The following is a 361-nucleotide window of genomic DNA, read 5'->3' on the forward strand; positions in this document are numbered from 1 at the left end:
GAGATTTATTTTAGTGAACATCAGAACGAGCCTTTTCTTTTCCTCATCCGAGTATTATTTCACACTGTTCTTTTCTCACAGCATTTCTTTATATCCACTCCCTATTAATTTCAAACAGATGCAAAAAGCGCAAGTCCCTCCGTAGTGCGACGATGCAATAGATTGCAATAAACATTCCCTCCGTTTCCCAACATACTTTTGTAATTGCCTTACGTAATAACTTTCGATCTAAGAACAAAAGGATAGAATTAAACTAGTGGAATGTGGAAAGGAGAGTTTTAAAAGAGGAGAATAAAATGAGATCTTGAGGAATAAAGAGAAATGACAGACTGTGGAAGTGAAATAAGAAGAAAAATGTAAT

This window comes from Penaeus monodon, chromosome 15, assembly GCF_015228065.2.
Source record: "Penaeus monodon isolate SGIC_2016 chromosome 15, NSTDA_Pmon_1, whole genome shotgun sequence".
Classification (NCBI taxonomy): domain Eukaryota; kingdom Metazoa; phylum Arthropoda; class Malacostraca; order Decapoda; family Penaeidae; genus Penaeus; species Penaeus monodon.